Source organism: Pongo abelii, chromosome 1 (assembly GCF_028885655.2).
Source record: "Pongo abelii isolate AG06213 chromosome 1, NHGRI_mPonAbe1-v2.0_pri, whole genome shotgun sequence".
Classification (NCBI taxonomy): domain Eukaryota; kingdom Metazoa; phylum Chordata; class Mammalia; order Primates; family Hominidae; genus Pongo; species Pongo abelii.
In genome coordinates, this window is record NC_071985.2 from 210,829,455 (window position 1) to 210,846,097 (window position 16,643).

General features: G+C 52.1%; 1 protein-coding gene across 2 annotated transcripts in view; it reads right to left on the minus strand.

Moving 5' to 3' along the window:
- EPHB2 (EPH receptor B2) overlaps positions 1–16,643 on the minus strand; it is a 211,806-nt gene that overhangs the window by 160,755 nt on the left and 34,408 nt on the right. The window lies entirely within an intron of this gene.

Consider the following 16,643-nt stretch of genomic DNA (forward strand, 5'->3'; position numbering starts at 1 on the left):
CTGGTTTCCAGGCCCCCAGAAGAGGCTGCCTTCCTCTCTGCCACAGGGTGTCCCTGAGCCATTCTTAGGGGGTAGAGGTTCCAGCTGAGGGTCCTGCGGCCCTGAGGAGTGGAGGGTGTCTGGAGTCTGCCCAGCATACGGCCCCAATTCCATTTTCTCCTGTCTCTGGTGGGATACCAGCTGCTGGGAGCTGGGAAACTGGAATTGGGGGTCCCCAGGGGCCCCTGATGCCGTCAGGGACACTGCCTGCACCCTGGCCCCTTCCCATACGCCACCAGGAGACGTTCGCCTCAGATGACTCCGGGTGATGTCGGTGCCAGGCTGGGAGGAGGGGGAGGCAGGCTGGGCGTCTGCCACAGCAGGCCTCAGAGCCCCGCTCGGAATCCCAATTGAGCTATTTTTAATGTGCTTCAATTTTCATTTTCTTTTATTGGAAAACACAGATGGTGACTTGCTGCCCCCTCACACACACTGAGCAAGGCAACGACAGGCAGAGATGCGCAGCAGACACGTGGACGCCCCCTCCCTCTGCTGGGGAGCCAGAGCTGGCAACCAAGTCCCTTGGCTGCCCTGGGCCTTGGTTTCCCCATCTGCAAAATGGGCTTTGCTGAGGCAGCCCTGAAAGGCCCTGGCAGACTGCACACTCCCTGAGGGTCTGGGTGAGCCGGGGAGGAACTGCACACTCCATGAGGGTCTGGGTGAGCCGGGGAGGAGGCTTCAACTGCTTCAACTGGGCACTGGCAGGGAAGGGCGCCCAGGGGAAGGGTTGCCAGGGAGAGAGAGGTCCAGGAGAGGGAAGGAGGAAGAAGAATTTTTAGCTCTGGGGAATTATCTTACTCAACACCTCCCAGCTGTACTTTGAGACTTTCCTATTCCCATTTTACAGATGAGGGAACGGAGGCTCAGTGCTCAGTGTCAAGTGCCCTGCCCAAGAGTGGGGTGGCTGACCCGGGTCTGCGCAGACATGGCTCCAATGCTCATTCTCACCCTTCTCCAAATGTTTCCCAGCCAGATGCTCTGTTATTTATTTTTTTCATTATAAAAGCAATACATGCTCATTAGAGACAATTTGGAAAACACAGAAAAGTCAGATGGAAGTATAAAGTACAAAATAATAATTATCTCCCCCCACGATCCCTCCCCCTCTCCGCGACCACTGCCAACATTTTGGTGTGTTCGTGCTACTCTTTGTTTTTTTGCTTCTCATAATCTGTCACACTTTGAACATCATTTGGTGGTGGCACAGGGTAGCGGCTGGCTGTGCATCACAACGGACTCGGGCACATTTTAAAAACATCAGTCCTGGCATTCCCTGATCCCCATGAGACCAGAAGAGAATCAAGGGGGCAGGCTCATAACTGGTGGCTGGGAATCTGTATTTTCCACAAGCCTCCCAGGTGATGCTGATGCTGCCAGCCTAGGAAGCCTACAGACCTGCACTTGGCAAGACCACTGGCTCTGGAGACAGCTGGCATCACCTGGCTCAACCTTGGGCTGGGCTGTGTGCCCTTGGTCACACGCATTCACCCCTCTGAGCTGCAGTTTCTTATCTGGAAAAATGGGATCTTCCTTTGCAAACTTGTGGGGAGGATGAAAGAAAAAGGCTAAACAGGATCTTATACCTACCCGAGACATAGCCACCCTCCCAAGGCTGTCATCCTAAGTGATCTAAGGCCACTTTCCTGGGGGTACAGATGGGATGATGGGGAGGCCCCCTGGAGCTAGAGGAGAGAAATGGGTTACAGCAGCAGAGGAGTGACTCACACAGGCCTTGGGGTGTGCTCAGCTGGCCCAGCCTCTGCGGGTCTCATCTCCCCGAGTTATATCACCCTCCCGGACAAGGGATCATGGCATGTGTCCTCCCCTCCTGTGGCCAGGATGACATGAGGCAGACTCTGAGGAGCTCAGCTTTGGGAAGGTTGGAGAGCTGCTCCTTGAGGACAGGGGCAAGAACACCTGAAGCTGGGGAAGAGGGCACAGATGGGGCAGGAGGTGCTTTTAGAAGCAAAACCAAAATAGATGTCATCAAGACTGCCTCTGCAGACAGGGGAGAGAGTTGTCCCTGTCCTTAAAAAACCGAGGCCCCCACTACCATGTGTGGAATTGACCTTAGCCCACAGTCTTCCCCAGCCCACCCTATTTGCCAAAATTTTTGCTCAGCTTTCAGGACCTGGCTACAAGGTCATTTTTGGGGATCCCTCAGCCCCACTTTCCATGAGCCTCCACCCCATCCTCCATGCGGGGAGATAATTATTTCTGAGTGCCCCACCTCCACCAAACTGTGGGGTCTTGGGGGGCAAGACTGAGTCAGGTTATGCTCTGTCTGAATAAGCCAAGCATGAACTTCTTTAAGTCTCAGTTTTCTCAGCTGTAAAATGGGTGACTTGTGTTATCCATCTGACGTGCCTCAGAGGTTTGGCATCTATAGCAAATTAGAGGATGCAGGTGCCTCTTGAACCCATAGAGTGCACAAGCCTCAGGTTGACAGGCAATGAGAATGTTGCATGGGTGAGATCTGGGGCAGGTTCTTGAGCCTCTCCATCCTCCTCCCCTGACACACTTGCAGGCCTGCTGTTAGCCAGGCCCAAAATTTGGCTTTGAAGCAGTAGGTGTGGCTGTGGTGAGAGAATCCCTCCAGAGGGTGCTACAGTCATCAAGGAAGGTGAGCTGCTAATTGTCCCCCTTGTGAGGATGACACCTCCTCTAAAGTGTGTCACAGAACTCAAGGGGCTGGGGGTGGGGTGGTAGAAAGGGCTTTGAATTCTCTGCCCAAAGGCTCAGAGCCACCTGGTGAGGGAGGTGGCTGGGCAGAGGTGTTGGTATAGACCTAGGCACAGCTGAGCTTCCTGAAAGGCAACAGCACAGTCCTAAAGTTTGCAAGGCCCCTTCCCATCACTGTTAGGGACACTCAGACACTCATCAGAGCCTCCCTGAGGGCCTGCTGCAGGGTTGTGCTGAGCTCAGCCGACTCCAAGAGGAATAAGATCCCACCATTCCTTGGGGCAAGACAGATAATGGGGGCGGGGTGGCAGGAATGACCTGGGGCAAACAGACCACCATTAAGTGCAATAAACGGTAACAGGTACTGTTGAGAAGTACCTGTTGAAGTGCCTGAAGAATTGAGTACACAGGGAGCACCTGAGCAGTATAAAGGAACTAGGTGAGCCTCAGTGTCCCCATTTTACAGATGAAATAACTAGGGTTCAGTGAGGCCAAGGGTTTTGCTCAAAGCCCTTGGTGATTAGTGGCTATGCTGGCCTCCAAGTCAAGCTTCATGGCAGGTGAGGAAGCGAGCTGGGAAAATAGCTGAGAAAAATGTTCCGAGAGGAAGGAGCAAGTGCAAAGACCTGAGGAGGGAGCATTCACTATTCGATTCTGTCATTTTCTGGCATGTTCATGAGTTAACTAGGTAACCAACCATCCACCCACCCATCACCCATCATCCATCCATCCATCATTCATCTATCCATCTATCCATCCATCCATCCATCCATCATCCATCCATCCATTCATCCACCCACCCACCCATCCGTCACCCATCATCCATCCACCCATCCATCCATTCATCCATCCATCATCCATCCACCAGGACCTGGCTGGGCCCTCAATAGGTACCAGGCTCTGTGCTGGGGAATGAGGATATGAACTGGTTCTGACAACCAGCTCCAACCTCACAGACTATAAAATCTTGAGTGGCCCTCAGAGAGAGGTCCAGCTTGCCCCTTATACCACTAAGTCGCAGAGAGGGAAACTGAGGCCTAGAAAGGTGACCTGGTCATGCAGGGAAAGACCATGAGTGAGAAGTGGCACTGGGACTTGAGTCCCAGTCTCTGGGGGGCAGCCAGAATCCCGCTCTGGCTTTGGATCACAGCTCAGGCGTGGCACAAGGGCAGCATGGTGTCCTGCTTTGTGGCTGTCCTGGGAACCCCAGGGAGGCAGTGCTCATGCAAATGAATGCCAGCTGCCACTGGATACCCAGACCAGGACGGACCTTGCCTAAGGACTGCCTGGTGCCCTTATGACGAGCTGCCAGTATCATCCAACTGCCTAGGAAGCCCTCTCCTAGGAGAAGCTGTTCTCTCCTAGGAGGGACCCTCTGGGTCCCTCTACATGACCCTTCCTGACCCTATGCCTTTTCAGGCTGGGGTCCTGGACATCTGGCAGAGTGCTTTCAAATTCTCAGGGGCCACCCCCCAGCTTTTGGGATCCCTACACCTAAAAGCATAGCTTACACACAGTGAGCATGGTCTGATTTTTTTTTTTTTTTTGCGGCAGGGGGTTGAAGGGTCTCACTGTGTCACCCAGGCTGGAGTGCAGTGGCACAATCATGGTTTGCTGCAGCCTCAATCCCCCAGGCATAAGCGATACTCTCACTTCAGCTCCCAGGTAGCTGGGACTATAGGTGTGCACCAGCATGCCTGCCTAATTTATTTTTATTTTTTGTAGAGACAGGGTCTTGCCATGTTGCCCAGGCTGGTCTTGAACTCCCGGCTTCAAGCGATCCACCTGCCTCAGCCTCCCAAAGTGTTGAGATTTCAGGCATGAGGCACCACGCCTGGTGGATTTTTAATATCATTAGGGTAAACATTACACAGATGAGAAAATTGAGGCTCAGGATGACAAAATATGCTCAGAGTCCCAAGACTGGTAAGTAAAAGAGCAAGGTTTTGGATTCACACCTGTCTGACTCCAGAGTCTGCTCTTAGCTTCTCTTCTAGAATGCCTGAGGCTGTCCTTCCCATCTAATCTAATTGTCTCACCTTTCAATGGTCACCACCTTTGGGAAACCCTCCCTGACTGTCTCTACCCACCTCCCTGGAACCTGTCTGTGCCTGCCTTATCCTGGGAGCTCATCCAGGTGGAGTCTCCCCAGTGAGGCTGGGGTCTCTCAGAGGGTAGGGCTCTCAGCAGAGAATGACTCAAGTATTCCAGAACCACCCAAACCCTGAGCACCCTCAGGCACCCACAAAAGCAACCCCCTATCACCCATAAACACAAAGGCCCTCTCCCACCCACCATCACCCCCTACCATTACTCTGTTTTTAAAAAAGTTTGTAAGTGAAAAAAGTATATGCTTACAAGATATTGAAACAATATAGATGGGTATAAAGTGAAAGTCAAAGCTCTTTCCCCAGAAGAAGTCACAACTAAACATCATTTAGGCATTTTACTGCACATAAAATGTATTTATAGAGGCACAGATGCATATTTATTCCTTTCAAAGTTGCAAATGGAATCATACCCAGCATACTGTTAGTAACCTGTTTTCGTATCATAGACATCTTCTGACCCGGGTACAGAAGCTTCTAGCACGTTCTGTCTACAGCTTCCTCATGTCTAAGGTTCTTGCCTGTAGCCTCTCTCTACTCACCCCTCAAGGTGTCTGTGAGGAGAAACTGAGGCAGCAGGTGCCGCCTTGTTCTGGGGCTGGCCCAGTGAGATGGGGTGGGGTTAGTTCGGGGTGGAAATGGGGTCAGCGCAGGTCCGTGGGCTGGAGAGCGTCCTCCAGCTCTCCCTCTCCCATCAGGGCTGCCTCACACGCCCGCTGCCCCCGCTGCTTCCCCCACACCTCATAAATCTGCAGGCGGCCAGGCCTGCTCAACCCAGACGGGACGCCCTCCAGAGACTCCCAGATAAAGCCGCCCACGGGCGAAGGGAAGGACTGGGGCCCAGTCCGCACCTCAGGCGGGACTCAGGGTCAGGGCTGGGTCAGGGTCCAGGACCATGAGGTCCTGGCGGTCAGTCTGACTGAAGGCTCCCTGTGCCTCTCCCAGGGGACTGTCCCAGGCCAGCTGCCCAGTGGAGCTTCCTGCCTCCCCTCCAGACCCTTCCGCTGCCCCCATCCATCCTGAAACCGCAGCCACACAGACCTTTCCCGAACACCCCCTTTATCATGTCACTCCCTACTCGTGGCCTGCCCGTCGCTCCCCAGGGCCTGTGGGAGAAAGTGCAAGCTTCTTCCCACGGAATTCCTGAGCTAGCCCCAGTCGCCCCTTCCAGCCTGATGGACCCCCAGCCCATCTCTGCCCCAGAAGCCCTCAGCTCAGCTGTCGGCTCCTCTCCCTGCGTTTCCACCTCCCCACTTGTCCTGAGTCCATGCAGTGAACATCTGCGTGCCCAGGGTCAGAATGTGGCTGCATCCCCACAATGACGGGACCCTGGATTCGTCAATGACGGTCTCAGACAAAGAACTACCTTTCTAGAGTGGTGAAATTACATAAGATGAGCTGCACAAATTGCAGGCACAGTGCTTGGCCTTTTATAAGGACTAAATACATGTTAGTTTCCTTCCTTTCTTCCCTGTGACTAATAATAATAATAGTACGACTGGCAAACACAGTGTGGAAGCATTTACATGTAGTAATTTATGAATATTTAATATCCTAAATGTTTCTTTGACATAGGCACTGTATTATTCCCATTTTACAGAGGCACTTTGCAGTGAAGTAATTGCCCAAGGTCACGTGGCCATTTCAGGGCAGAGCGAGAATTCAAACCCAGTGCATCTAGCTCCCCCAGAAGCCCCTCCTAATGAGATGGCTCCCCTCTCTGTCCTTGCCATTCGTCTACTATCAAGAATTTCGAGCTCACCCTGGGCGCATGGGCCAGAAGGGCAGGTAGGAGGCAGGCAGGCCAGTGGGATGGATGGGCCTTTCTGAGGCTTCTTTCTCCAGACCTCAGCGTGGCTGAAGGCGGCCTCCTGCCCGTTTGATTTGGGGCACCCCCTCCCCTGCATCCATCTAAAAATGTTTTTTCAGTCTTTGTTTTTAAAAATAGTAAAAGTGAGCATAAACAGATTCAAGGACAGCAGGTCGGTGCAGTGACAGGAGAGGCCATCTTTCTGGCGTGTCCATGCCCTTGCCAAGTCCCTTCCTGCCTCTGGACCTCAGTTTTCTCACCGGGGCCATCTGCAAGAGGATTTAGTGGCACCTGACACTGCATTCTAGGATGCCATAAACTGAGAACATTTTCCCTTTTTCAATTCTCTTCAATCCCCTGATCCTTCAAAGAGAAAGTCTCCACTGGGGCTGCTGAGACGTTAACACCTTGCCATCTCTCTGAAACACACTGGTCTTTCGCAACAAACAGCAGGAAAGGGGGGCCTCGGGCTCAGGGCCTCGTATGGAGCTGTCTCTAGTGCACAGGCCCCTCAGCTCACCTGCCCTGCCCCTTGCCTCACCTCCCCTGCCCCTCACCTCACCTGCCCTGCCCCTCGCCTCACCTCCCCTGCCCTGTCCCTCACCTCCCCTGCCCCTCGCCTCACCTCCCCTGTCCCTCACCTCCCCTGCCCCTCACCTCACCTCACCTGCCCTTCATCTCGCCTCCTCTCACCTCCCCGCCCCTCCCCTCCCCTCCCCTGCCCCTCCCCGCCCCTCCCCTGCCCCTCCCCGCCCCTCCCCTGCCCCCCCTCCCCTGCCCCTCCCCTCCCCCTCACCACCCCTCCCCTGCTCAACTCACCTGCCCTGCCCCTCACCTTCCCTCCCCTGCCCCTCACCTTCCCTCCCCTGCCCCTCCCCTCCCCTGCCCCTCCCCTGCCCCTCCCCTCCCCTCCCCTGCCCCTCCCCTCCCCTGCCCCTCCCCTCCCCTCCCCTGCCCCTCACCTCCCCTCCCCTGCCTCTCACCTCCCTTCCCCTGCCTCTCACCTCCTCTATCGACCTTGCTTTTCTGCTCTGGGGCCACAAAGATGCCCAGTTTCTGCAAGAGCCTCTGCCTCCTGACACACGGCACACAGACACATGTACGGGAGGCAACTCCCCATGAACAGCCTTGACAAGAGAGGGTGGGCGGCAGTTCTGAGGTATGCCCTCCATGGCCCCGTACCAGGCCTGGGGGATCGAGCCCCAGCTGCCCACAGCAGTGGTCAGCTCCACTGCACACCTTGCGCCACCTTTGCCTGCCTCCCTGGGCCCCTCTCTGGCCCCCTGAGCCCTCGTCTCAGGTGCCTTCCCTTCTGCAGAAGCCCAGCCAAGGAGTGAGCACCAGGCTGGAGCTGGACATGGTCACCCTGTCTTGCCTTTGTTGTATTTATAGTTACAGTTAACTTCTGTGTGTGTCAAGAGATGCTGGTGTTTTATCTATGGCGGGATATGGACTTTCCGTCTTCATACATTTACCCAGTAAATAGAAAAGTGAGTCATTTGTAGAACAACAGTGAGAACATGGCTTGAGATGGTAGAAATTGAGACTGACAGCTGGGAACCACAGGACGGGAGGTTTCTGAGCACCTTCAAGCCACCATTTTGGTTTGGTTTGGGGACATTTCTGCTATCTCCATGGGCTGAAAGCTTACTGGCTGCCTGTCTCACTCCTGGGGTGGCCACAGAGGGTCCAATGTCTCTGGGGTGCCCTTTAAGGAGCCCACAGAGCACTCAGGCCCAGGATTTGGGGTCCTTACAGCAGCCTGGAACCCCAGAGGATCACGAATCTGGGTGTCTCGGGCCATGTAAGGATGAAGCCAAGGTTGAGTTGCAGGCTCTAAGGCCTTCCTGTCTCTTGGTGAACGAAGACTCATCCCTGCAATCCCAGCACCCTCCCGGCTTGAGGTAGAGGTTTGGGGAAGGCCCTTTCACCACATCTGGAGCTCATTACGCCAAGAAGCTGGAGAGGCGGATGATATAAATGGGTCCAGCAAGAGTTTAGATAAATACTGGGATGATAGATCCGCACCAGGTTATTGAGAGAAAGTGAAAGGATGTTCAAGGAAGATCCTTAACCTTGTCAAGCTCCCCGACAAACTGTCCCCAGGAGGCCCGTCCACTCAGCAGCCTCATCTCCTGCCTCTCCCCCACACGCAGCCTGGGCGCAGCCAAAGGAAAAGGCCCCTCCCACTCCGGACTCCACGCTTGTGCTCGTGCTGGTCTCTGCACCTAGCCAGCCCTTGCCTTCCCCTCCGACTCGGCTCATGGGAGCCTTCCCTGACCACCCAGACTGGGCTTGGTGCCTGCGCTTCCTCCGTCAGGGCAGGGGACCGACTTACTCTGGATGTCCACCAAAGCCACCTGACTGGACCATGACAGTCCAGTGCAGGACCCAGTGCCTTGTGATCATGTGACAGTAAGAGGAGCCATCATTTAAGTGTCCACCATGGGCCAGGATGTGTGCCGAGCATTTGATGTGCAGTGACTCATTTAATCCACACAACAATCTGGTAAGGGACCCCCATTTTACAGATGAGGAACCTGAAGGTCAGAGAGTTAAAGCAACTTGCCCAGGGTCACACAGCCACGATTTGGGAGAGCTGAGCTGTAAATCCAGGGTTGCCCAACTCTGGGGCTCACACTCTTTCTTCCATACCATGATGCCTAACCCAGTAGTGAGTGAAAAAGACTGTTGACTGGAAGAACAGATGGGAAACAAAATATCAGCCTGGGCCAGGCGTAGTGGTTCATGCCTGTAGTCCCAGCACTTTGGGAGGCCAAGACAGGAGGACCGCTTGAGCCCAGGAGTTCAAGAGCAGCCTGGGCAACATAGTGAGACCCTGTCTCCAAAAAAATATATATATAGCCCAGCATGATGGCACACACCTGTAGTCCTAGCTAATCAGGAGGCTGAGGCAGGAGGATTGCTTGAGCCCAGTAATCTGACGCTGCAGCGAGTCATGACTATACCACTGCACTCCAGCTGGGGCGACAGAGCAAGACCCCAATTCAAAATATATGTATGTGTGCATGTGTGTGTGTGTACGTGTAAGTATAAATATATATTTACTTTATAAATAATACATGAATATTAAAATATTAAAAATGTATTTACATGCACATATTTTTATATACAAATATATACATCAGCCTGGATCCAACTCTGCTCAGGCCTTCTTCAGAGGCTCTTACTAAAAAGCAGGTTTTAATTCCCTTGTATGTCCTGACTACGTGGTAATTTTATTATTTTATTTTTATATTATTTTATTTTATTATTTTATTATTATATTTTATTATTATTCTTTCTTTGAGACAGGGTCTCACTCTGTAACCCAGGCTGGAGTGCAATGGTGCAACCTCAACCTCCTGGGCTCAAGCCATCCTCCCACCTCAGCCTCCCGAGTAACTGGGAAAACAGGTGCACACCACCACGCCCAGCTAATTTTTGTATTTTTGTAGAGATGGGTTTTCGCCATGTTTCCCAGGCTGGTCTTGAACTCCTGGGCTCCAGGGATCTGCTTGCCTTGGCCCCGCAAAGTGCTGGCATTATGGGCGTGAGCCCACCCCACCTAGTAATTTTAGAGTGTTGCACACTTATTTTTCTGCCTACACAAGGAATAAAAACAATCATAAATAACACCTGTGAAGTACGTCAGACATTTCCAAGAACATTCATCATGTTTAAGTTTCACAATAACCCTGCATGGTTTCACTGGACAGATGAAGAAACTGAGGCTGGGAGTGGAGAAATGACCCACCCAAGGCCACACGGAACTAGTGAACGCCCAAATCCAAAGCTTGTGACTGGTGTCACTCTGCACAGGGTGGAACTCCAGACCGAAGCCTGACTTTTAAAGAAGCCAGCCCCCAACTTGGGGTATCCTCATCTCTATGATGGGGACAATGGCCCTAATTCATTCTCCACTTCCCAGGACCCTCATGGAGAAAGCTGGTGGCCTTCATGACAAAGGAGGCAGCCCTGCAGCGAGGCGACTCCAGAAGGAGCTGACATCATTCCCGCCTGTCTGTGTGGCAGGTGATCCTCCCGGCCCACTGTCTTTGATCTTGTACATCCCCATTTCCTACCTGAGGATGGCACAGCTTGCAGGGGCTAAGCATCCTAAAGAAAGCCACATGGTGGGTATACAGCAGAACCAGGATTTGAACCCAGGGTCAGCTCGCATCTCCCAAGGCAGAGGCTGTGAAAGCTTCTGGAAAGGCGTAAAGGTAGGGAAGGTGAGCCCTGACCAGCAGGCTGAGGACAGAGCTCCCCACTCAGGCTCTGTTGAGACTTGGAAGACAAGGTAAAGACATACAACAGATGTCAGCTCAGCAGTGGCCAAAATGCTGACTTGGGCTTGGGCCTCAGGGCTCAGATCTGCCTGTTCCCAGAACAGCAGAGATAACAGGGATCCTGTTACAGCACCAGGACACTTCTGGGCAGGTGAGCACACCTCTGTGCTCCTGCCACCTGGCGCCCCATCAGTCCTGCGTGCAGGAAGCAGACGGGCGTGGGTGGCAGGTGAGAGCTCCCATCTGTCCTGGCAGCCTCCAGGCTCACTCGCTGTGTGACCTCTGCTAGGTCCCATCCCCTCTCTGTTCTTCAGAGCATCCCCCTCCACCAAATGAAGGGCTTGGACTGACCAGTGTTCTTCAGACTTCAGTAGCCCTTGAACTACTGTTAGGACTTTGGCTATTTCCACACAACCACTTGAACTCCACTTTACTTTTAAATTGGCTCACCTATTTTCACAGAAATAAATTAATCAGTAAAGGAAAAAATCAGGCTACTGCTGGAACTAGAAGAGAGCCAGCACCAATTCTGAGAATCAGAGGCAGTCTGGGGAGATGCTTAAGAGCATGGGCTCCGGGGCCCGCTGCCTGGATTCCTAGTCCTTGCTCTGACACTCTGGAGGTGTGACCCAGGCAGGTTACTCAACCTCTCTGTGTATCAGCTTACTCATCTGGAAGGTGGATAATAGCACCTATCTCATAAAGTCGTAATGGGGATGAAATATTTGTAATATTTGCAAAGCACTTAGAAAGTGCCATTTGTGTGTTTGTTAAATAAAAATATATAAGCTAAACTATTCACGATGAAAACAAGACAATGTCCTGGCATTCCGGCTCCCTAGCAGGGTCTGAGCTTGAAGTCTGCTTTTCCCAATTGAAAAGGGAGATTAGGGGCTGTCAGAGAGGTGTTAGAGACATGCTGGCAGGAAACAGAGACTTTCTCCATGAGTAATCAGCAGGCATGGAGGAGAAGGGAAGGGGAACTTTCTTACCGTGTGATTCAGCGTTATTTAATGCCATTTCCGTGTTCCCCTGGAGCCTGCTCCGTCTGACACTCATGTAAACACAGGACTAAAGCACATCAGAAGTCTGGCTCTGGTGACCCAGGACTCCAGAAAGAGAAGAGAGCAAAGCTCTGATGCCACAGAAGGGTCCAGGCCTCAGTACCCATCCCAGCCCATCTCTCCTGCTCCCCCTGCCCCTTGCCTACTGAAAATCCTTCTACTGCCCCAGCCACTACCTTCTCTGGATTGTAGGGCTGCCCCAGTATAAACTACCCCACTGCCTTTCTTTTCATAGAGAGGTGGCACATGGGAGAAGTTGAGATAAGGATTCTGGACTTTAAATTCCACATCTGACACTTGCTTGCTGTGTGACCTTGGGCAAGTCACATCCCTGCTCTGGTCTGTTTCCTCATCTGCCAAATAAGAATATAACTGCCTTCTTCAGGGGGCCTTGGGGGCTTATTAATGAGATAATGCAGGTTAAGGTCTTTGCACAGCTCTGAGTGCACAGTTGGCACTCAATGAATGACAGTTGTTACTATAAATAAATTCAAAATTTGAGAAGAAAGTCGTTTGTCAAACCACACGTCTTGATTAGGGTAACTTCATGTATCCCCTCCTCACCCCCATCCTTTTGTCCATATGTCTTTCTAGGTGTTCCATGAGGGCAGGGACCAGCTGACTCATCTCAGTATCCTCAGCCCCCAGTATAGGGTCTGGAACCCAATGGAGGTCCAGCTGAGTGAATGAATGAATGAATGAATGAATGAATGAATGAATGAATGGCTCCAGTAGACATAAGCCACCCTGTGGATGGGGAGGAGATAGCATCCTTCCCCTCTCTATCCTGGGCCCAATACCTTCACCTTCCTTTCCCCTTCCCTCAAAGAGGAGCCAGGAGGGACAGCTCCCCTGGCAATGGGAGCTGATGTCACATAGGATCTGTGACACAAGACAACCAAGAAACGCCTGTTGTCACCCACAGAACAAAACACCTTGGTCTGAATCCTTCAATTCACTTCCAGGTTTCTGTTGGATCTTTATCATGTGCCTGGACCTGGGCGAGGCAGTGTGGGGAGTAGAGAGTTCTAGAAGAAATGCACATCCCAGTCCCTGCCCTGCATTCCTCTTTTTTCCAGGGCACCAACATGCTGGCAACAAACAAAGCCAGAAAGTAAAAAGGAGGCTGGGTGCAGTGGGCTCACACTCTAATCCCAGTACTTTGGGAGGCCAAGGTGGGCAGATCGCTTGAGGTCAGGAGTTCGAGACCAGCCTGGCCAACCTGGTGAAACCCTGCCTCTACTAAAAATACAAAAATTAGCTGGGCGTGGTGGCACCTGCCTGTAGTCCCAGCTACTAGGGAGGCTGAGGCATGAGGATCACTTGAACCCAGGAGGCAGAGGTTGCAGTGAGGCGAGATCCCACCACTGCACTCCAGCCTGGGCAACAGAGTGAAACTCCATCTCAAAAGAAAAAAAAAAGCCACAAAGTAAAAAGGAAAGAATGGGACAGGCCCTGATGACCAGCAGCTCACAGACAAGAGGGCCCATGACATGTGTAGCCTACCTTGTTGGTTTTCATAAAATGCAATACATTCTACTAGGTTGGTGCAAAAGTAATTCTGGTTTTTGCCATTACTTTCAAAGGCAAAAACCGCAATTACTTTTGCAACAATCTAATACTATTTCTAGAAAGAATTGGAGGAAACTTTATAATTAAAATAAATTATATAATTTATTTTATTTTAATATCGTATATATGTGTGTGTGTTTATGTATGTACATATACCTCAGGACATTAAAATCAAATTTATGTAAAAAGAGGGCCCAGAGCTGGGCGCAGTGGCTCACGCCTGTAATCTCAGCACTTTGGGAGGCCGAGGTGGGTAGATCATGAGGTCAGGAGTTCGAGACCAGCCTGACCAACATGGTGAAACCCTGTCTCTACTAAAAATACAAAAATTAGCTGGGCATGGTGGTGCGCACCTGTAATCCCAGCTACTCAGGAGGCTAAGCAGGAGAATGGCGTGAACCCGGGAGGCGGAGCTTGTGGTGAGCTGAGATCATGCCACTGCACTCCAGCCTGGGCGACAGAGCAAGACTCCATCTCAAAAAAAAAGGACCCAGAAAGCCCCTTGAGGTAAGGGAAAAATAATTCTTCCATGAACCTAATTAGGAAACAATGTTTGTTCTGAGCTTCCCAGCAGCCAAAGTGAGAAAGGAAGCAAGTTGGGAGGGTACAATGAAGGAATATTAAGAATAACAGCCAAACTTACTGAGTGCTTACTCTGTGGCAGGCATTAAGAGCTTCACGTGTGGAAACACATTGAATGTTCACAGTAACCCAGTGAAATCGATAAGATTACTTGCTCCATTTTACAGATGGGGAAACTAAGGCCAGAGAGGATTAAATAACTTGCACAAGTGGCTAGCAAGTAGTTGAGCCAGGATGTGAACTAGGAAATTCGGTTCTAGAGTCATACTCATTCTCAGCTACCATGCTATCCTGCCAGGCCCTTAAATGTGGTTTTTTACCGGCATCACACAGCTCCACCAGGTGCATGTTATTGTCTTCAGGTGCTGAATGACGTAACTGAGGCACAGAGAGGTGAAGTGACTTGCCGAAAGTCACACAGCTCATCAGTGGCTGAGTGGGGCCGCCCAACTTCATTGTCCTTTTCCCCAGGCAGACCGGCTCCGCTCCACAGCACGATGGGTTCTAGAGCTCAAGCCACCAACAAATGGGTTCATTCCAGGTGAGGAGACAGGTCACACCTGAGTCCCCAAACAGCAGAGGAACCCCGATGGCTCGCTTGCCTGCTCTCCTGCAGGCCACCCTGCTGGCAGAGGTCCCTGATGACTGGGGGTCTGGCAATGCCAGCTCACAGACCACATGCCACTCCAAGGTGTTTGCTTTGCTCAGCTGGGTGGGTGAGTCATCTCGGAGCCCCCCTCCTTTGCCTGTGGCTGTGCAAGGGCTTTGGCACCTGGGATTTGAAGAATCTCAAGCCCCTCTCGATTTGCTCTACCAGGATGACAAAGAATCTCTGGAACAGCCTGGTTGGTCTGGCATCAACAGACCTTGATTTTGAGTCAGACCTTGGGCAAGCCACTTCACCACCTGGGGGCAATGTCAAGGATTAAGTAACATAACTCAGTAAAAGCACTTATCAGAGTGCTTTGGCACAGAAAAACTGCTTAATAAATTTCAGTCATTATTAGTACAAGTAACCTTGCCTGGGCTATCTGGGGCCCACAGCTGCTCTGACCACAGTGAACAGAGGACATAAGCTCGCCTTGCTTGGGCCCTCAGCCTGGTGACCGAAGCCTGAGCAGAAGGCAGTTCTCCCTGTTCACCTGGGTTTCTGGTAAGCAGCAGCTGATGCAGAACCCGAGTTTGGCTGTGTGATCTGGGGCCAGCCAATCTCCCTCTCTGGGCCTCAGTTTCCCCCTCTATAAAAGAAGAGGCTTGGACTGAGGGACTTTCCTGCTCTGACCACCTGTCACTTCTTCCTTTATTTCATCTGACTTTAAAACACTCCCTAGGAGGGAGGCAGGGCTGGTCCTAACCCCCTTCCAGGAATGAGTAAAGCAAGGCTAACCTAAGAGATTTGCAACCCCAAGGGGTCACAGGTCAGGAGGGTACAGAGGGAAATGTGTGGATGTGGCCTCAGAGCGGGGTCTGAATCCCAGCTCCCCTATACCCTCGTGGGAAGGTCATGAAGAAAACACACTTCACACCTTTGTGACCTGACTTCTGCATCCTGAAAGGTGGAGGTGAGGCCTCCCGTGCAGAAGGAGGTCAGGATTTAGAGGTGTGTACTGGAGGGCCTAACATGGTCCATGGTCCACGGTCCACAGTAGGTGGTCGATCATGGAAGTTTTGTTATTCTTTGCAAAAGGCTAATTTCACCATCTCATCTCCCCCCTGCAGAAAACACTGCAATGACTTCCTGTTGCTCCAAGTGTGAAGACACACAGGGTGGGGCTCGAGGAGGAGCCCACAGGCCTCCCTGGCCTCACCCTGGCCCTCTCCCCACCAAGCTCTCAGTTCCAGCCACTCTGGATCCTTTTAACCACCAATAACTCACACTGCTGCTGGGTCTTTGCCCAAGATGTTCCCTCAGCTTGGTGCACCCTCCTTTCCCTTTTAGCCAGGTCAACTTCCGCTCATCTTTCAGTCCATACTTGTGTGTCACTTCCTCCAGGAAGCCTTCCTTGGCCTCCCTACCAGACCCAAGCATTACAGCCTCTTTTGGCAGTTGTGAAAGATGCAGTTGCCCCATGTCTGTGGGCTCATTCTTTGATGACTGCCTGATCTGTTGCCAGAGGCTGTAAGGTCCATAGGGCAGGTGTCTGGTGCGATCTTTTCACGGCTACACTCACCTCCTTCCCTGGCAAAATGCCTGGCCCAGGGCAGGGACTCAGTCATTACTGGATTTCGATCAGAGCAGAGTTGATCACTATGTATTTGGAGGTCTTGCTCACCAAACCTTGCTGGCATATAGAGAAGTTAAACATCCTGATACTGCTGCGTCCCCACCGTGCAGGCTGACTGCTGAGGTGTAGAAACGGGTGGGGAGACAGGCTTTGAAAGATAAGCTGCAGATTGTCACAGAATCCAGAGCAGCGTCAGCTAGGCACACCAGCCACATCTGTGGGCAGACGCCAGGCCCCCCCGTGCTCACAGCTGCCGATCATCCAAGGCC